This window comes from Scyliorhinus canicula, chromosome 2 (genome assembly GCF_902713615.1).
Source record: "Scyliorhinus canicula chromosome 2, sScyCan1.1, whole genome shotgun sequence".
NCBI lineage: Eukaryota > Metazoa > Chordata > Chondrichthyes > Carcharhiniformes > Scyliorhinidae > Scyliorhinus > Scyliorhinus canicula.
In genome coordinates, this window is record NC_052147.1 from 20,624,412 (window position 1) to 20,645,822 (window position 21,411).

At 46.8% G+C, this 21,411-nt stretch overlaps 1 long non-coding RNA gene across 1 annotated transcript; it reads left to right on the top strand.

Annotated features, from left to right (window-relative positions):
• Positions 1-848: 848 nt before the first annotated feature.
• On the top strand, positions 849-20,876 carry LOC119962355. The gene is made up of 3 exons (XR_005459838.1): positions 849-902; positions 18,991-19,225; positions 20,740-20,876. It is a non-coding gene; the product is annotated as an uncharacterized LOC119962355 (long non-coding RNA).
• The last annotated feature ends 535 nt before the right edge of the window (positions 20,877-21,411 follow it).

Consider the following 21,411-nt stretch of genomic DNA (forward strand, 5'->3'; position numbering starts at 1 on the left):
TAGGTAAACAGGCAATTTGGCCCAATTGATCTCAGCCAATGTTTAAAAATAATCTTTATTGTCACAACAAGTAGGCTTACATTAACACTGCAATGAAGTTACTGTGAAAAGCCCCTAGTCGCCACATTCTGGCGCCTGTTCGGGTACACAGAGGGAGAATTCAGAATATCCAATTCGCCTAATAGCACGTCTTTCGGGACTTGTGGGAGAAAACTGGACCGCCTGGAGGATTCCCACGCAGACACAGGGAGAACGTGCAGACTCCGCACAGACAGTAACCCAAGCTGGGAATCAAACCTGGGACCCCGGCGCTGTGAAGCAACAGTGCTAACCACTATGCCGCCGTGCCGCCCATGGACTCCACACGAGCGTCCTCCCACTCTTCTTCACCTCACCCCATCAGCCTACCCATCTATTCTCTTCTCACTTGTGTTTATCTCGCCTCTCCTTGAATGCATCTACACTCCCTGGATTGAGAAGATACCCCCCCCCCCTCCCCTCCCCACCCCGAGTTCCCTATGGGCATTATTAGTGACGATCTGATAATATGTCTGCGAGTTCAAAAAAACAACAAATAAAAATGCATGTGATCTTTTTGTGCTTGCGATTTTGAAAGCCGCAATCTGTGTTGCAATGTCACAGTGAATACCTTTCTCTCTAATGGAAGTTAAGTGATGTAATATGCATGAGGCGACTGCATCAAAAAGGCGTATGTAGTTTGAGGCTGATATGGCCTCATGCGATATAGCCCCAAACCAATGAGAGGCCATGTCTACTTTGGTAATCCCTCCCTGACCATCTGCTATTCCATATAACGTATAGTGTACTCATTTTAATGCAGTTTGATGGTTTTACTGAGATGTAGTGTGTGAATGGATTGTCACAATATGCAGAGTACACAGGTGAGCAGATGGTGACAGTGTTTGTAATTAAACAATGGATGAATGATGTCAGAGAACAAAAAAATTACAGGCTTTTCTGCTGCGGGTTCAGATGCAAAGATGGGAAAATTATATCTCTATTTCAAATGGAATTACTGCTACATTATTATTTCAGCGATTTAATTTGATTTAAAAAAAATGTATTATTAGGGAACTGTCGGAGACAATTGTCGGAGACTTGAAGTTGGGTGTGCAGTCAGTGGCTCTCACTCTGGCTCGCCTGCTCGGCAGTCGTCCACCCCTCTGTCTCAAATGGCCGGGGAGAGTTGTTAACCTATTAGTATTACAGCTTTAATTCTGCAGCAGTCAGCGAAGTAATGCTTTCTCGCCGGCCCCCTTAGTTCAGCACATTAACTTGTTTATCTGCTGCGGCGAAACTTCATAGCTTCATCATTCATTCAGAGCTGGGGAAAACAAAAGACAGCGACCAAGATTTGCATGGTGCTCAATTATACATTAGCGTACATCACTTGGCAATCTGTTCATATCAATTTAATTAGATTTTAATACTGCCTCTGATCTTGTTGTCTAATTAACAGCACTGGCTGGCAATAAAGCATAACCATGCACCCAGCAACACCTTTGATCTCAGCCATATGGAGCTTCTCAACGCTCTCGAAAAAGTTCACTTTCCACAATATGGACTGTGGCAAATGCAGGGGGAAAGAGGGAAGGGGGAGAGAAAGTATGTTCCCCAGATGGTCAGATACTGCTTGCGCTTTCGACTTCATTGATTAATTTCTCTGTCAATTGGTTTTGATTAAAAATAAATAAAACATGCTCTTAATGGTGTATGCAAATCGGGTTTGGGGAGGAGGTTCTGCTTCTACTGCTATCTCTTTTTCTCCCTGACTAGCTTCCAAAAAAAATTGTTTGGAGTGGGGGGGGGGGGGGGGGGGGGGGGGGGGGGGGCTAATAGGTTTAACTCTGCGGGTTCTGATTTCCCATTGAAGCCCCGAAGAAGAATGAAGACTCCCTTTCTCATTCCAATCACTTTCGGTAGAAATATTTAACTCTTGCTCCTGTTTCTGACGAGTATTTATATTTCAGGGGGTATTGGTATTCCGATTAGAAGTGACTCCATCTTGATACAAACAGATTTTAGTCAGATTTTGGTGAATAGTTATTTTGAGCTTAACCCTTTCAGAACTAGGTGAATAGAAAGGGACTCAACAGATTTATGTTTTTGTTTGTTTGCAATTAATATATGTTGTCTTTGGGTCTTCTGTCTTCCAGTCACATTGTGTCATTCCCCATTCTGAGGTAGGATACTGCCATGCTTATTAATGATTGGAGTTTCTCAGCATAAATGCTGGTTGACTTGGCATCTAATCTTCCTGGCCTCCCAACGGGGGGGAAAGGTGGGGTTTGGGGGCATTTGTGTCAAAGTGGTGCTTCCTCAAATAAGTAATGCCCCTAGTCGTCACATTCCAGCGCCTGTTCGGGTACACAGAGGGAGAATTCAGAATATCCAATTCACTTGACAGCACATCTTTCAGGACTGTGGGTGGAAACTGGAGCACCCGGAGGAAACCCACGCACACACGGGGAGAACGTGCAGAATCCGCACAGACGGTGCCCCAAGCCGGGAATCGAATCTGGGACCCTGGAGCTGTGAAGCAACAGTGCTAACCACTGTACTACCGTGCTGCCCTTTATCTTGCTGAGATGTTTGGATCATTGCCTTATGCCTTTCCAATGTTTGTGCACCAACGTTCCGCATCATCAGGTCACCACGGTCCTGTAATTCTGTGAAGGAATCTCACAAAGTCGGAATATTTTCCAATGCTTGAGTTTAGACCTACTTTCGAACAGTAGCTCTCAAAAATTGTCAGAAGATATTCTGACCCCGCACATTAACAGTGGTTAGCACTGTTGCTTCACAGCACCAGGGTCCCAGGTTCGATTCCCGGCTTGGGTCACTGTGTGTGCGGAGTCTGCACGTTCTCCCTGTGTCTGCGTGTGTTTCCTTCGGTTGCTCCAGTTTCCTCCCACAAGTCCTGAAAGACAGGCTGTTAGGTAATTTGGACATTCCGAATTCTCCCTCCGTGTACCCGAACAGGCACTGGAATGTGGTGACTAGGGGCTTTTCACAGTAACTTCTTTTCAGTGTTAATGTAAGCCGACTTGTGACAATAAAGATTATTATTATATTATAAGGAAAAGCATCTTAGAAGCTGATTATGATCTTCAGAAGTTAAATAGTTAAAGCTCCTTATCTGAAACATTGCTCTGCCAAAGGGCTATGAAGCCATGTTCCTAACCCTTCTAAGGTGCTCGAATGATACGGTGCAATGGGGGAATGATCAGCTACACTACACTAAAAACACTTTCTCCCCTCCTGTAAATTCCATCCAAAAATACCCCAAAGGAGATCTGTTTCAAAAAATCCTGTTTGATTCTTCGAAGTTGGTGGTGAAAAATCCTGAAGAATCCTGTGGGACAAATTGCAAACTCCAATAAGATTTTGTGCTCCATTTCCTAGGATTTAATAGAATCTCCGATGACAATATCCAAAACCTCTTGAGGTTTCGAGCCTGGAGATTGTGCAAAAATAAATGGAAATTTCGCCACACTTCTCGTATTCTGTTTGATGGGGGAACTTTGCTGGATTTGTCAAAGCAGAAGGCTTTATTTTTAATTTTTTTCCCCCGCTTCAAATAATCATCTCAGAATGATCCACAGCTTAATCGGAAGGCTGAATTTTGAGGAATGGTAATTAGAATCGAATAGACAAAACTCATTTTCGATATTTATAGCAATTTATTTCAAAAGCTGTGCGAGTTTTGACCTCATCTTTCCTGAAATGGGTACAAATCGGCTGCTTGATGGAGTCATTCCCTGTCATCAGGACTTGCTGTATCTCCTACCTTTCTCTTGGCATTCCCCCCTCCCCCTCATGCCCCCAGCATATTATGAGAAAATAGCTGCATCTGATAGCCAGATTATAAATTATTTCTTGTGCTTCGCGAGCTGAAATGTTTTAAAAGGGATGTTGGAAATCTGTTATGCGCCAAGCAGGCCGTGGAGGCATTAGGGAGCATGGCTGATTCCTACTCCCTTGGAGCTGGGGGTGTTAATTTTGAAATATAAGAACAGAATGTGAAGAATGCTAATTTGTCATTAGGAAGATTAGCGCAATCAGGGGAATTGGAGGATCTCGCTTCGATTTGGAGATTATTGACACGGTGTAACGTTAGGAAATCTGTGGTGTGGTGAGCGAAGTCACTCCATTTCATGTGAAAAGGGAATCATATATTTGAAATCGTACTCTTGGCTGGATCGCAACTGAAATTTCGAACCTGCGCCTGCGATAGGTAGTGAGGGATGAATCATGTGCTATTACATTTTAATGTTGCATGCCAAAACGGCTGTGCAGTGAGATGGGACTTCACAGCAGGAACTGTTGCTTATTTTTTTAACCCTTTGCCCTACTTGGGGGACAAGTACATCATTCAGAAACAAACATATCCCCCCCCCCCCCCCCCCTTTCCACCACCCCCAACAAAATATCACTTGGCTAGGGATTTGAGCTAATGTTTGTTGAAAGAAGGACTTGTATTGCTGTAGCCTCTCATCAAATCTTGAATAAATACCTCAAAATATCTTAAGTAATGAAAATTACATTCGAGTATCGCGGTTGTTCGTAGGGAGGTAAGTGTAACGACGCTCACTCACTCGCAAACAGCAATGATCTGGCTACCTATTCTGATATCCCTTTCTTTGTTTTACCATCAATCCTTGCCAGATTATGCTCCTGTGACATTCCATTGAGACATTTTACTCATTTAAAGCTCCCCTAAATTTATACTCATTGTTCTTTTTAATGCCACAGGGCCCTTACCATCTGCCCACCCGAACAGGCAGAGCCCTAGCTTAACCTTTCGTGTGATCGGTGGCAGCATTAACAATTGAGTGCCGCCCTCAGTACTGCCTCAAATAGTCCTGGATGGATGCTTGAACCCAGGACCTGAAAGAAGAGGCTTTACGATCTGCACCAAATTGATATTTATCTCTGAAAGCTTGCTGTTTGAAATTTATGCACAACAGTCAAGGGAGGACGGTTGATCTCAGCTAAGACTACCTGAAATAATTGAAGCTGTAAAGATGGAGTGATATCTTCTTGAAACAATGGACTGACACATTTGCATACATTGCTGCAGTGACTACACTTCACAAGTAAAGAGCTCCATTGTCTGTGAAGCACTTTGGGGGTGCCCTTTGATGGTTAAAGATGCTACATAATTGCATATTCTTCCTTTCTGAACACTGGAATTGGGAGAAAGACTGTACGAAAAGCAGAAACGTGTGCTGATGTAAATGTTTCAAAATGAGAATGATATGTGAAAATCATTCAAAGCTGAGAAACTGAGATTTAAAGGTGAGCTTATACAGCAACTCCCTAAGCAAACAAAAGCCTCATCAGGCAACTGATGGAATTGAATATTAGATTATTCCGCTATTTGTCCAGCAAATGCTCAGTTTCTCAAGGCAACATGCTGACTAAAACATAGCCCGTAATTGCTAATTTAATGCAAATATATTAATGGAGATCAGTACGAACATAAGAAAGAAAAGACCATAAATAGGGAAAGGCCATATGGCCCATTAAACTGCTTCTCTCCACAGGCTATGTGTGATTTACTGAACCATGGTCTGCACCCAAGCCACTCAATCACTTGAAGGTGGTAACTTATTTCAGATAGGGATTTATGAAATTCTCCTAGTTATAATGCCTTCAGTTGCACATATATTCCGGAATTTAAAATCTTGTTTCGGAACAAGCCCTGGTGATAACACTACCATATGCGCTGTTATCTATAGCAGAGCTTCATCACCAAGTGTAGACTCAGCACCAATGAAAGGCAAATAATTAACATCCCTCCGATCCTCCTGATCATTGAGATAAATAAATGGTGTTGTCCTCCATGTTGCTGTAGGGCACCTTGCACCTTGGCTGGAATCGAATTTTCCTTTCTCCCAATAATTGACCTCCCCAATAAGTGCATGCTGATTCATCCTAGGAGAGAGACAGGGAGAGAGGGACATCCTAGCTCAGCTAGGGTTCATAGATTTCATAGAATTTACAGTGCAGAAGGAGGCCATTCAGCCCAACGAGTCTGCACCGGCTCTTGGAAAGAGCACCCTACTTAAGGCCCAATCCTCCACCCTATGCCCTTTACTCCCTTTATCTCTGTAACCCTGTAACCCCACCTCACCTTTTTGGACACTAAAGGCAATTTAGAAAGGCCATCTTTGGACTGTGCGGAGGACACCGGAGCACCCGGAGGAAACCCACGCACACACGGGGAGAACATGTGGACTCCGCACAGACAGTGACCCAAGCCGGGAATCGAGCCTGGGAACCTGGAGCTGCGAAGCAACTGTGCCAACCACTATGCTACCGTGCTGCCCCTGGTTACCAACTGTGATAAAATGTGTTGCTGGAGCTTTCATCACACGACCTGTGCCCCACGCTCTAGCCATTAATCGGCCAACATCATTGTGGTGTACTGCCTTTCTTCACCAATTGGAAAGTAAAAAAACTCATTACTCAATTGGGTGATGCTTGACAGTCAGCCAAACAGCCTTTCCCCCCCTCCCCCCCCCCCCCCACTTATTTTCAATGGTTTTACATCTGATTAAGAGAAATGTTCAAAGAAAAACGAATCTATTTTTAAAGCCTGTTAATTTTGCACACAGCAGCGCCCTGCTGATTAATCTTCAATTCCTGGAGACTCCAGGCCAATCCTGGAGGGTTGGAAACCTGAAAAGACCAACTCTTGATACGCACCTGACTGTAGGATCCACTAACCTGGGCCACATGATGAGTGTTGGCTGCCATAGTTGTCCCGTGGGTTATTGTAGAATGGCAAAGGAACTGAGCAAAAGTTAACCAACATCCTCTAAAAAAAACATTACGGACGGAATCTTCTCACCTTAGTCTCTGCTAGAATGGCAAGACTGTTTTTCTGAGTTTGGGACCCTGCAGTCTGTATTGTGTGGCTGGCCGTGGCTTTTACCACAGCAACCCCATGTTATCGATTCGCCTCTGGGCTCCACAGTAAATTAGGGAGGGAAGGCAGGATAATGTGCCCATTCTGTCAAAGGAATGGGTCAGAAAAGCTCATTTGGATTTCAAAGGCTGCAGCACCAACAGGAATGGGGTGGAGACCTGTTTTCAGTTCTCCCACTCTTACCCAGAAATCCTGCTGATAGATATGAGCACCCACGGTGAGGTTAACACCACCATGAACAGAAGGACAACTTCTCCATCCAAGAGGGTGTGGATGGGAGAGGCCAAGGATGTCAACAGCAGCAGTATGGTCCCTTCAATCTGGAGACAGTGTACCAAGATGACCAGGGACCTCAGGAGAGCATGATGGCACGCTGGCACCATGGTTAGCACTGCTGCTTCACAGCGCCAGGGACCTGGGTTCAATTCCGACCTTGCTGACTGTCTGTGTGGAGTTTGCACATTCTCCTCGTGTCTGTGTGGGTTTCTGCCGGGTGCTCCGGTTTCCTCTCACACTTCAAAGATGTACAGTTTAGGTGGATTGTCCATGCTAAATTGCCGCTTAGTGTTCAAAGGTTAGGTAGGGTTGTGGGGTTACAGGCATGGGGTAGGGGAGTGAGCCTGGGTACTATGCTATTTCCCACAGCCCGTATAGACTCGATGAGTCGAATGGCCTCCTTCTGCACTCTAGGGATTCTATGATTCTATGATAGGTTGTGTAACTATTCCTCTGACCTACCCAACACAACTCAGGTCAACACCCCTTAAAACGCCACTCATTCCTCGCTGCCCGGCCACCTCACATCCCCATCTGAGCAGGCAACAGACACTCATCCTCAGCCTATTGTCTCCTCACACCCATGCCTCATAATCACCCTCCACACCTCTCTCTGCACAAGCCATTACCTGTGCCCCCAGCTCCCTGCTTTTTCTCCATGCAGAGAGCACACAGGTTGGCAAGAGGCGGAGATACAGTTGGATGGGAGGCAGGAAGGGGGCAGGTGTACAGTGATAGATATCTTGGCAACGCATGCCCACCTGCTTGCCTGGGAAAGGGGTCTTTTTCCAGGAAGGTGCAGATGTCACCAGTGACTGGCTGTGGAAGCCTGCACCTCCTGAGGCATTGGTGCTCAGACCTATCAAGTCAACGGGTCCCTTGCCTGTCGACATTGTGCGAGATGTTTCACCTGCTTCCAACTGGATCTTGGTGTCCAGACGGTGGAGGGGCAGTTGAGGAGATGGCAGCTAGTGAGGGCTGTTGGTTTCTCCTCCTGCTGCTGCTGGTGCAGTTGGAGGCTAATGTGACCATCATTCTTGCCCTTCAGCAGAGGTTGGAACTTTGAGCTGCACAAACTGCTCTCATGCCGTGCTGGAGATTTGCAGCAGGGAAATAAAGCTGCAGGTGAGTGAGGGTGCTGGACAGGTGAAGTGCCTTCCAAACAGTTTCAATCACCTGTCCAGCAGTGAAAGCACAATCTGAGAGTGATCACCAGTCTCTCAATGGCCATGGCTGGAGTGCCTCAATGTAACTGATCAAAGCTTTCCCCAGTGTGTCAGTTTCACTGAAGTATCTCCTCCTGCTGTGCACTCACCAAAGCACCATGGTGAGTTGCTTGCATTTACCCTGACTGTGAAATTTAGGATTTAGGATCAATGTCTTCCTATCCTCCTCAAACACTTCCTCATTACCTATCCAAAGTATCTAAGGGGGAGGGTCCCTCATTCTCTTTCAATCCCACCCAGGGAGTGTTGCCAGAGGGCGGGGTCATGTCAAGATCATGACCTAACTTTGATTTCAGGGACTGTTCCAGATTGCATACTCTTGACCCACCACCAACAGACTGGGAACATTCTGCCCAAAGAGTCCAGACTGCAAGTCATAAAGCTAAGTGTTAGGTGATGGACTCTTTGTGTAAATTATGAGCAGATTGCAGATGCATTGCCTCTTTCGGACTGAAATTCGCCAAAGTCCCAGAAGACCATAGGCTGCTTTCCCCTTTGAGGGTGGGGGGGAAGAGCGGACTGGTGGTGATTTGACCTGAGGATCACCGTGGAGCCTTCACGAATAACCTCAGCTGGTACGGGAATTGAACCTGCACTGCTGGCTTCGCTCTGCATTACAAACCAGCTGTCCAGCCAGGTGAGCTAGGATTACACTTGGCGAAGCAACGCTGAAAATTGGTACTGAATGCATTTGGTACCCTTCTACCTGTCAAACCGAAATTCCACTCCAAACCAATAACGTCAAGATTATTTTCCAGACCTTAAGGAGTACTTACCCTTCATTCAATACTCATCTCCAAATATTTTCATCAGAAAAACGAGTGCTTGAAATCTGGACTAGTCGATTTGTTAAACAGTCACAATCTTTTTTATTAAGAAGCAACCGATTCTGTGGTTGCCACAAATTAATTTAAACTTACAAACTCCACTCCTGTTAATAACCAGAGCAAGAAATCTTTTTAAGGGAATGCTGCACCAATCAAAATGAAACACGTTCTATTAAATAAAACTTACTTTATTGATAAAATTCTCTGCTAAGCATTTATACTGTGCGCTGTTTTGCTACAAAGAGATTTCAAAACTAATCTACAACGTTCCCACTGTAATTTCTCCTTCATTCAAGACACCAAGTAATGCATTTGTGGTGGTTATGATAAATATGTTGAAGTAACATTAAAAAGCTTCAAAAGGCTTATATGGCAGTGTAAATTTCATTCAATTAATATCAACAGTGAGGCAGAGTAATTGATTAATCAAAGGAGCAACCTTCTCATCCGATTGTCATCAATGCATGTGAGTCAGGTTAACCGGCACACCGAGTGTTGTAAACTGCTCCGGGATTTCTATATTATCGCCTACAACCTCCCATGATAGCTTCATTCACAATAAACATACGTTTGGTAATTCTTTCCCCAACTGGAACGGAAGAATATTCTACTTTTCGATGGGCAATTACTCGTTGCTTCCTCAACTTGCTCCTTTGTCCCCTACTTTTGTCAGCCACGAAGAATTTGTCGCCTGGACCTGATGTGATCTAAGTGTTTTTGCATTACTTGACCCTGGACTTGCATTTGATAGGAAACTGGCCTTGTCTGGTGGATGACGGCCCTGCAAAGTTTTGGACATACATTGCAACACCTGATACAAAGTGCCTGGGCAATCAATGCCAAATGGGGCAACGTCCTTGCAGGTCTTGGTTGTGGCGCACCTTCCCGCCGATTTCCGGGAAGACCATGCTAAGGTTGGTCTGAAGCCTCTGACTCATCAGCATCTCAACCGGGGCACTCCAGTCATGGCACATGGGCATTGTCCGGCAACAAAAGTGGAATCGGGCCAACCTAGTGTCCATTGACTCCGAAGACTGTTTCTGCAACCCGTGTTTTTGACAGCCCGTTGTTGTTTTCAACGTCAAACACTGGCCCTTTTCAGGATGACGACATGTGTACCCCAAAGCAAGACACCATCCTCCACAATAAATGCAGACATTTTTGATGAGAAAGCTCGCAATTCACCGGGAAGCTGGAAGCTGTCGATGTTGGTCACCATACAACCTGAGATGCCAAACTTTGGAAAGAACTGGGTCCGTTTGGGTCCATTCACGGATCCGAGACGCAGTGGCCGGCAACGAGTCCATAAAGTTAAGGGTGTCAACAACTTCATCTACCCTGGGCGGAGTTGAAGGGTTAGTCGGCAAAGGTAGTTGGCTCAATTCATCGGCGTGCGCAATGTGAGTGCCCAGCCAATGTTCAAGCGAGTACTCATAGACGGTCAACAAAAGGGCCCACCGCTGGATCCTTGTGGAAGCGATAGGTGGAATGTCCTGCTTGAACAAACCGAGCAACGGTTTGTGTTTGGTGATGGTGGTGAAATGGCGGCTGTAGATGTATTGGTGAAATTTCTTTACCGTGAAAACCACCGCCAGGTCCTCTTTTTCTACATGTGTGTACTTGCGTTGGGCCACAGCCAGCTTCCAGGAGGAGAAGGTGATCGGCCGATCCCTGTCATATGCCATCCGGTGAGACAGAACGGTCCCAATTCCGTGTAGCGATGCGTCAGATGTGATGATGAGAGATTTGGCGGAATCATGCTGAGTCAACAACCCGGAAAACGAAAGCTGTTTCTTCATTTGTCTGAAAGCTGCGGCCTGTGCCATGCCCACTCATGATTTTTCTTCACAGGTAGATGCAGGAGGGCCAGTATCGTTGCGAGATTCGGGATGAACTTCTGTAATAGTTCACTAACCCTAACGGTGATCGAAGTTCTGTGGTGTTCACAGGGGCTGCGGCCTGCTGAATGGCACACACCTTCTCTGCGACCGGGTGAAAGGCCTCGTGGTCCACCCGATAACCCAATTACACCACCTCTTTTGCGTGATAAACACACTTGGCTTTCCGTAGGCAGGCGCCAGACTCCAAAAAACACCAAAGAACTTCTGCCAGGTTGTCCACATGCTCCTGCACGCTCGCTCCGGCGACCAGCACATCACCGAAATATCGTTAGACATGGTAACCCATGCAGAATATTCTCCATCACCCGCTGGAATATAGTACAGGCTGACGACATGCCGAAGGGCAACCGGGCGTACTCATACTGGCCTGTTGATCGTGAAGTAACGGCGGGAGGCAGAGTCGAATTAGAGCTGCAAATATGCTTGACTCATAACGAGTTTAGTAAATGAGAGTCTACCTGCTAATTTAGCGTAAAGGTCCTCAATGCGGGGCATCAGGCAGCAGTCCAAACCCAACGACGTATTCACATTCAGTTTATAATCCCCGCATAACCGGACCGTCTTGTCCGGCTTCAACACTGGAACCACCAGCGCTGCCCAGTCTGCAAAGTGCACGGGCCGGATGATCCCCAATCCTTCAAGCGGTTGAGCTCGGTCTCCACTTTTGCCAGCACCGCCGAAAGGTGTTAGGCTCTGAAAGATCTCGGGTGGGCACCCGAGTCAACATGGATTTTGGCTACAGTACCTTTTATCTTCCTCAATCCAGGCTGAAAGACATCAGGGTTCTTTCCAGTACTTCGCTCAGGCCCATGGATTCCATTTGGCGGAGTGTTGGCAATCAAGATTTAGATGGCTCAACCAATTGCGGCCTAATAAGCTGGACCCATTACCCTTGACTACAATTAACGGGAAGTGCACTGACTGCTGTCCAGAAACCACCGACGCCATGGTGGTCCCCGCAAGGTCCAGCGGCTCACAGGTGGAAGTGACCAATCGAGCCTCAGTGTTCTTCACTGATGGGGGGGGCAACCCGAGGCGCTGCCACGCAGTTGAGCTGCACGCAGTCTTCCTGCTCTGGTTCATCCAGATGGACGTCCGCGCCCTAGGCAGACGCCAACCTCTACCGGAGTGCCGGGACCACTGGCTGCCCCGTTGCTTGGACTCATGTCGGGGCCAACGACCACACGCCCCCAAAATGCCCCGGTTCTCCCTCTGTAGATTCTGGGGAGGTATCCCATCAGGATGACCCGGGCTTCAACCAATGGACTGTGCCTACACGGCGCTCAATAAGGCCGGGGTACCACCCTTGGGTTCGATCGCTGGGAGGGGGCGCGTCCTAAGGTGTGAACTTCCATTTCCTGGATTTCCTGCACCCATCGTGGGATTTAGCAAAATTTGTACAACTTGCGGTAGATTTGAAGACGGTTCGGCCAACAATTTCTTTTCAATAGTCAGATTACTGATGCCGTATACCAAACGGTCGCACAGCATTTCCGACGGAATTCGCAGAATTTGGCTATCTTTCGTAATCTTGACACAAACTCAGTGACGGACTCACTTGGAGTCCTTTCTGCTGTATTAAAGCGATACCTCTGCACAAGCACAGATGGTGTTGCGTTGAAATGTTGCCCCACTGGTGTTACTTGCTCGAAAGCATGAATATCAGGTGGCACAGGATAGGTGATGCTTCGTATCACACCAGAGTTATGTGCACCGGAGGCAGTTGACAGGATGACTGTCTGGCTATAAATCTCCCTAATACAATTGACCCGGAGAAAGCAGCGCATTCTTTCCCCATACTGAGTCCGATCTTCCAAATTGGCGTCAAATACATCTAACCTTCCGAACAGAGGCATGGTAAATGAAATGATTCCAACCTTTATCTGGCAGGGTTAGGGAGGTGGCTTAACCGACAGTGTAGCAGTGTCGACAGCAAACCAGCTGAACCCTCGTCGCCAGTTTAGTAGACCCCCCCAAGGAGCGCACGCCAAGTTGTTAAAAGGAAATAAAGGTTTATAATGACAACTATTATTAGTTATTAGGGGCAGCTCCCTCCCTAAATCTCTCCCCCTGACCACATTATCCATCCCTGCTTTCAAACTCCTCCTATTCAGTGACCCTAATTCAATTATTTTCTCCATTAACCCCCCTGCTCAATGTCCAAATTGTTTTGCAGTAGGGTGAGAGGTCAGAGTTTGTCCACATTTAAGTAAAATAAACTGCATGTTGCCATTGGTATTGAATGCCAGCGTGAGCAAAGGAAGCTGGATGCCTTGTTTACCAAAGAAAGAAGTAAGAGGTTAACAGCCTCATGGTGAGCTGTTTAATTGTTCTCTTTTTAATGTCCTCAAATAAATGTAATGCTTAAGCGTTCTTAGTTCAAGGTAAGTGGCATTGAAAAATAATCCACGGATAACCTTCTCAGAAACAAAAATGTACAGCACGAGGATTGACCAACTTTTCCACGTAATTACAGAAAGACAGATTAAAACAATTTTGATAATTACGTTTCTGTGTTCTCACTGCACCTACATATGGAAAGATAATTGCAGTTGTACAGATTCTTCAGTCCCCCAGCTGCATGTCGTTCGGCCGCGCACGGTTCGCTGGCAGCGGGATTCTGTCTTCCCACCGTTTCTCAATGGGATTTCCCATTGAAGCCACCCCATGCCACTGGGATGCCCGCAGGCGGGGTGCACTGCCAGCGGGAAATGTGTCTTGCAACCATTCGAAGATTCCAGCCCATATTTCTTTTGAAGCGGTTAAGTCCTGGAGGTCACCATTGACCAGAAACTGAATTGGACTAGCCATATAAATACTGTGGCTACAAGAGCAGGCCTGAGGCTAGGAATCCTGTGGCAAGTAACTCACCTCCGAGCTCCCCATTGCCTGTGTGCCATCCACAAAGTCAGTTGTGTGATGGAATACTCCCTACTTGCCTTGATGAGTGCAGCTTCAACAACACTCAAGAAGCTCAACACCATCTAAGACAAAACAGCCAACTTGATTGGCAACCCATCCACAAACATTCACTCTGTTCATTCAACCCGGCCGGGGGGGTCGGAGAATTCCGCCCCAGTTACCTGTTTGGTGAATCGAGTTTGGTTTGAGAAATAAGAACAGGAGAAGAAGAGCAGAGCGATATTCAAGAAACGGGAAAAGATGAGAAAAAAATAAAATGGCAGACTTGAAGATGTACCACAAATTGAATTAGTCAGAGTGTATTGCCCCATTAGCACAGAGCACTTCCTCGCTTGCAAGCCAAAAATGTCGGACAACGAAAGCCATTTTAATAAACAGGAGAAGTCGGAGAGGCGAATCTAATTTTCCCTTCGCCTCCCCTCAACCCCAGTACTGAGAAACTCATAACTGTTCAAAGACAAATTAAAGTGAAGATTGGACGGTATTCTTTTTTTTTTCCTTTCAATTGCAAAAGCAAATCTTGAAAAATGAGTTTTGCCTGTCAATTTTAAACGATGAAAGAACTCTGGCGTTTTTGATAGTATTACTTCCTTTTATTTTGCATGAAAACTCTATGTTATTTCACAGTGATAAATCACATCAATAAAACTCACAGCAAAAGCAAAAGAGTCTGTAATCAAAAGAATGTTCAAAAAGAAAACTTTTAAGTGATACATAGCGAGTGGGAGTAGAGCTACATTCAGAGCTTGCCGAGTTCATTGGATTAAATGAGATTATATTTACAAATACATTGCTGGAAGGCCTTTAATTTTGGAATTTTTTTTGTATTTAACGACAAATGACATTGTCATGCAATTGTTGTACAGATGTTATAGATGTTGTAAAGTATTTGAAATGAACAGCATTCGTTTTTGCCCGAATGGAGGGCACGTGCTTGGTTTTCCTACTTTCTTAATGGTTTTTATGTGATTAGAAAGGCAATTTGATTCCATGGTGCAGTTGTTCAGCTGTCTCATTTACCCATCTCTTTTAAGGAATGGTAATGCACATTGAGATATGTTATTCTGGCTATTTTGGGTCAGAAATTATTCTCGTATTCTCATAACAAGAAGGCCCATCATTTCAAGGAAAAGCTCTAAAATTATTTTAATTTAGTTGCATTTCCATAACAGAAAGAATTATGCTTTTGCCCTCATTTTTTTATGAAGGGCAATTTGAACCCAACTATCCCTCAGGATTGGTTGCAATGCTGAGTTTACACTCCTCCGGATTTTGCTCACCGTTGAAGTCAGTGGAAGTAATGTTGGGGTTGAAGTCAGTGGAAGTAATGTTGGACAAGCGTTAAAATTGACATTCCGCCTGATTCTGTGGGTTGCCCGTCCGGCAGAACAAAGAAGGCTGATGGGTGACTTAATTGAGGTGTATGAAATTATAGGGGGGAAGAGTTAGAGTGGACAGGATAAAATTGTTTCCCTTGGCGGAGAATCCTAGAACCAGGGGGCATAGATTCAAGATAAGTGGCAGAAGGTGTAGAGGGGACATGAGGAAGAATGTTTTTACACAGACGGTAGTGGGAGTCTGGAATTTGCTGCCTGAGCTGGTGGTGGAGGCAGAGACCCTAAACTCTTTTTTAAATGTTCCTGGATCTGCACCTTAAGTGCTCTAAGTTACAGGGCTATGGACCAGGTGCAAGAAGGTGGGATTAGAAAGGGAACCTGGGTGTCCTTGGGCTGGCATAGACAAGATGGGCTGAATGGCCTCCTCTTTGCTGTAACATTTCTATGATTCTTTATCTTTCAAAGTTGGCTTGCTTTGTGCCATGCCTCCTTCCCATATAAGAAATGGTTTTGACTACGAGCCTATTCCTGGGCAAATGATGCCTCTTTTGCTGTTTAGGAAGTCAAACAAAAGTGAACAGAAATATTAGAACCATAGAAGAACCATAGAATTCCTACAGTGCAGAATGAGGCCATTCAGCCTATCAATTTTACACTGACCCTCAAAGAGCACCCCACCCAGTCCCACTCCCCCAGCCCATTCCAGCAACGCCATGACACACCTAACCTGCACATCTTTGGACTGTGGGAGGAAACTGGAGCACTCGGAGGAAACCCACGCAGACATGGGGAAAACGTGCAAACCCCACACAGTCACCCTTCAGTTTTCCCTTTCTTTCAGTGAAGCCTTTAGCCCCTGTTCTGTGCATCATGACCTGATGGATTGGCTGTCATCACCAGTGAGGAATTGTAGGCACTATCTGATGCCCATGTTCTTACCCAAATGAATCGAACCACTGCAACTAATAGTCAATATATGGGCCCCTTCTCCAGTATTCACCACAATGCAATTTCTTGAGTCATTGGAAATTTCTAAAGTGGTACCAAAATTCGGCTGGAAAAACAGAAAATGGCGCCAGTACTCAAGAGGTCAGACAAAACCTGTGCAGAGGAAAAGAGAGTTAAAATTTCACGTTGATGCCCCTTCATCTGAAAATCTTGGGCTGGATTCTCCGCACCCCGACGCCGGAATTGCGGCTGCCGCCGGGGCGGAGAATCCAGTTTCCTGCATGGAATCAGGACCAGCGCTGGTCCCCCAATGCTCTGGGTCCCAAAAAGCGCCGTACTCGGTGAGTACGCCACGCCGCATATCGCCTACCTGCGGCCATTGCTGGAGGTCAGCCCCGCCGTTCTCCGCCCCCGAACGGCCAAAGTCCTTACGGAGTGGATCTAGCATGGTCCTGCCGGTCGGGATAATAGTCGGGACTCAGTCCGCGGCCGCCATGGTCGGTGCCGGACCGATTGGAGGGCAAATTTTGGGTGGTCCGTGTCGGACGCGCGACTGTTCAGGGGCACTATTTGGAGGGTCCAGCTCCGCGGTATGAGTCTGCCATGAAGCACAGCGCGGCCACTGGAGTTTTTCTGGCGTGAAAGGCCACGGTTTTTACAATGGCGTGGGGACGTAGTCACAAAAACGAAGAATCCAGCCCCCTGTGTTATTTTAGGTGACAGTCAGTGGAAAGGGGAATTTGAAGTTCGTTCTACTTCTGCCTGTATTATTCCCTCCTGCTAATTTATCTCCTGGCCTATTGTGCTTTGTGTCCTGTGATGAACAGATCAAGGGCTGAATTCTCCGGCCCCCCAGCCACGCGTTTCTCTCCGACGCGCCATTCTATGGGAGCGGGATTCTCTACCTCTGTCACTTGTCAATGGGATTTCCCACTGAAGCCACCCTCTGCTGCTGGGAAACCTGTGGGCGGGCAGTGGCGCGGGGTCGGCGTGAACAGGGAATCCCAACGGCGGGAGATGATGTGGTCACGGGCGGCATGTAGATGAAGAAAAACTCTTATGGTTTGTTTAAGGCTGCATTGGCGATGTGCAGATGTAGCAATTTGGTTGGAGGCATTCAAACAGGAATTACAGGAAAATAGACACAGATCTGATAGATAAAAGCACGTTAAAGCACATTGGGAGGGAAGCACAGTGACGCAGTGGGTTAGCCCTGCTGCCACTCTGGGTCAATGTCCGTGTTGAGTTTGCACATTTTCCTCGTGTCTGCGTGGGTTTCGCCCCCACGACCCAAAAATGTGCAGGGTAGGTGAATTGACCACGCTAAATTGCCCCTTAATTGGAAAAAATGAATTGGGTTTTCTTCATTTATAAAAAAAAAACCACATTGGGGAGCAGAGGAGGTTGGAGATGGGGTGGCGATTATTTACGCATGAATTAGTCAGCTTCAGAGACCATTTAGAGTGATGGATTGCTATCTTTCCCCAAGTTCAGGCCTGAATGGGGCAGGGTATGAAGAATGGGCATTAAATACTCAGCCATATGTTAGAATTCCCTCCTTCAACTCTCCACCTCCCTTTTCTTTTCCAAAACTGTCTTGAAAACACATCTGACAAAATTCTGGCCACTCCTTTTCGGCATTTGGTCTTCAGATTGGTGTTTTCCTTTTCTTATCCCATCTGGATTACAAGGCGCTATATAACTGCAGGTTATTGCTGTTTAGGAGACGGAACCTGTCTGAGGCTCCACAACAACAGGTGTTGAGAAATTCTGTGCAAACTAGGAGGGTGTCAGGCTTGATGCCTGCTGAGCTAAGTCATCTAAAACAGGGTGGGGTTTGCAGTGTAAAATTGGACTCAATACCAGTTGGTTAAGGAACAGAACCGGACAAAAATGTGAGGTAATGCATTTTGAAAGATCTAATACAGATGGGAAATATACAGTAAAAGACAGAACCCTTAAGAGTATTGACAGGCAGGGGGATCTGGGTGTACAGGCATACAGGTCACTGAAACTGGCAACACAGGTGGAGAAGGTAGTCAAGAAGGCATACGGCATGCTTGCTTTCATCGGCCGGGGCATTGAGTTTAAAAATTGGAAAGCCATGTTACAGCTTTATAGGACCTTAGTTAGGCCACGCTTGTAATATAGTGTTTAATTCTGGTCGCCACACTACCAGAAGGATGTGGCGGCTTTGGCGAGGGTACAGAAAAAGATTTATCAGGATGTTGCCTGGTATGGAGGGCATTAGGTATGAGGAGAGGTTGGATAGACTTGGTTGTTCTCACTGGAACAACGGAGGTTGTGGGGCGACCTGATAGAGGTCTAAAAATTATGAGGGGCAGATGTACGAGGCAAGTTTTTTACACAGAGTGTAGTGGGTGCCTGGGACTCGCTGCCAGGGGAGGTGGTGGAAGCAGGGACGATAGTGACTTTTAAGGGGCATCTTGACAAATATATGAATAGGATAGGAATGAAGGGTCTCCAGAAGGATAGGGGTTTTTAGTTCAGATGGGCAGCATGGTCGCTGCAGTCTTGGAGGGCCGAAGGGCCTGTTCCGTGCTGTAATTTTCTTTGTTCTTTGTTCTTTCTTAGAACATTAGCCAGGCTTCCTGCTCCTGGTGGGTGTCCAGTGACCTCAGTGCATATGGGTCAGTATTGAATGAAGACAGGACCAGGTATAACTGCTACACTGCAAAAGAGCCTACAATGCTCAGCGTAAAGTTCCAGGAATGAACCGTGACCACTTGGGGTGCACCATGTCTGTGAATCCATTTCCCTAACACGGAGAGGAGAGGAAGAGAAAGAGGAGAAGCTGCAACACATCCTGGTGAGCGTTTCTTTTCAGCATACACCAAATTTCAGAGTAAAGAGGGTCTTGTTTAGACATTTCTTGTTTACTGTACATCTCATCTAGGAGTAGCAGAAGGCCCCACCTTCATCACCTTGGGGAAAAATAAACCACTAATGAACTTTCCGAAGCAGTAATGGTTTCGACTGGGTAGAGAGGAAAACAAAGTTTGGAACTTGTGTTGCTGGAAGTATTATTATTTCAATTAATTAGTGCAAGCTGCTGGAATTTGGAGGAGTGCGCTAGGCGTAAATAATAAGTTGTTTTGGTCTGTGCAGTTTGCGACTCACAACCAATGGGAACACAGTCAGGTGACATAGTTAATAAGATGAGCAAATGGATTGTGCATCAGGCTTGAGTAGCTACCTCGAGACAGCCATCTGTGGCTCACTGCCTGTGTTTCAAATGGTCATTGTGGTTAAGAATTCCAGTTTTTCACTGGAAAGGGGGGAAGGAACTAAAAATCAGTGGAATGTTTGAGCGGGCTGGTTTAAAATGTCAAAAATTAAAAAAAATAGAGAGGTGATCTTTAAAATGTTTCCCCCTCCCTCACCTTTGACCCCTGAGGTGTTAGGTATTAAGGGTCCAAAGGTTTTCAGCGAATTTACAACAATAGTGTAAGGCCTAGCCCACACAGCTAACCTCAGTAAATCTTGTTATAAAAACAGCAAGTGCTGGAAACACTCAAGGTCTGGCAGCATCTGTGGAGATAGAGAGGGCGGAATCTTACCATAATTATTCAAAGTGTTGATTCCGGTGAGAAAATGGTCGGCACCGGTGGGAAAACGCACCGTATATTCGGCCTCTTCGACTATTTCCCCCCCCCCCCCCCCCCACATGACTAGTGCCGTACACGTGGCGGCTTGCCTCTCATATGCTTGCACGGGAAAACTTCAACTCTGTATTCACTGGGGTACTCCTTTTAAACGCCTCCCCAGCACTTGTTTCAAGCCCAGTCGGGCGCGGGGGTGTGGGGGGGGGGGGGGGGGGGGGGGGGGGTGTGGGGGGGGAATTGCTGTCAGGAAGTCAGCTCCATGTTTTCCTCAGCAAACCTCTCCGTAGTGTCGAGCAGAGGTGGGAAACCCTCTCGGCCACGATCGGCCAGACGGCCATCCAGCTAAGTGGCCAACATTCCCCTGGGAGGCTATGGCTGCGATTGTCAGCGCCAGCTCACACCAAAAGAGGAGGTGGGGGGCAGTGTCATAAGAAGACGAATAACCTTCGTGCTACCAGGATAAGTCTGCATCCTCACATCTCCCTCAGCATCTCTTAACACAATCCTCACATTTCCATGGTGATTGCACTCCCACCCACCTCATGGGGGTCACAGCACCTGTCATGTTCCAATCCCCCCCACCCCCACCTCCTAACACCCCCAGTAGCTCCCGTGCCCCACAAATGCCCATCCCACTCACCTCCCACGCATGCCAGTCTTCATCGCCAACGACGTGGCACGACTCTCGCCTACATTCATCCCTTCTATCCCATTGTAGGACAAACCCCGGCACAACAGACGTGAGGGACACAGCCGGCCAGAATGATGCCGGAGGGTGAGGCCCGAAACCCATTTGAGGAATGAGCCTTCGAGCTTGCTGGCGAGGAGGAGGATCGTTCCTGTGCAGAGGGGAAGGTGAGGGCCAAAACACAAGTGAGAACCCTCAACATATCCAGCCACGACTCAAGCCTCACGTGAGTGACGCTTGTCCTATCAGTGTTCTCCTGTCCTGCGTTGATGCCATCTAAGTTGCATTGCGGGTCAATCAGCAGGCCAGCCCAGACCATTATTGCCAGCCTTAGAGACCACATACCCCAGCAGCTCTGAGGTAGACATCTTGGCGACCAGCATTGAAGAGGCATCACAGCTGTCACCCACCCCCTCCCAATAGTGGGGTGGTGTAAACGATATCAGGCTGATCCTGATCCGATGACCTGTGCTGTGTGGTGACCGGATTCATGGGAGTCGAAATGTGAGTGGGGGTGTGTGCTGCCTGTGCAGTCGGTGGTGCGGGTGCTTTTCTTTTTGGGGTGTGGGGGGCTCGATTCTGGCTTCCCGTGTCCTCTGCATACCTTTGTGCGCTTTTGTTTAATTCTTGCCAATCGGGAGCATCTTCCTCATCTAAATCCTGGCCAAAAGTATACCTAAATCCATTCTGCACTGAGAGCAG